This window comes from Penaeus monodon, chromosome 23 (genome assembly GCF_015228065.2).
Source record: "Penaeus monodon isolate SGIC_2016 chromosome 23, NSTDA_Pmon_1, whole genome shotgun sequence".
Taxonomy (NCBI): domain Eukaryota; kingdom Metazoa; phylum Arthropoda; class Malacostraca; order Decapoda; family Penaeidae; genus Penaeus; species Penaeus monodon.
The window spans coordinates 40,160,842-40,161,082 of NC_051408.1; positions in this window are offsets into that span (position 1 = coordinate 40,160,842).

Sequence of the window (241 nt, forward strand, 5' to 3'; positions counted from 1 at the left end):
TCCGAGAAAGATGGAGAAGGAAATACACAGAAAGACAGACACAGTGAGATAAAGGTGAAAATAATAATTCCACGGGCGTGTGACAAAATATAAATAAAAGTGCGCCCATATCATCAAATTTCCGACTATTCATATCATTCACAGAGTGCATGACAGTTCAGAGCGCCGTCCACCTACCTGGCTTTGCATGGCGCTCGCAAACAAGGCCACAAGCACACCACCAACGCACTTGTATCCAGGC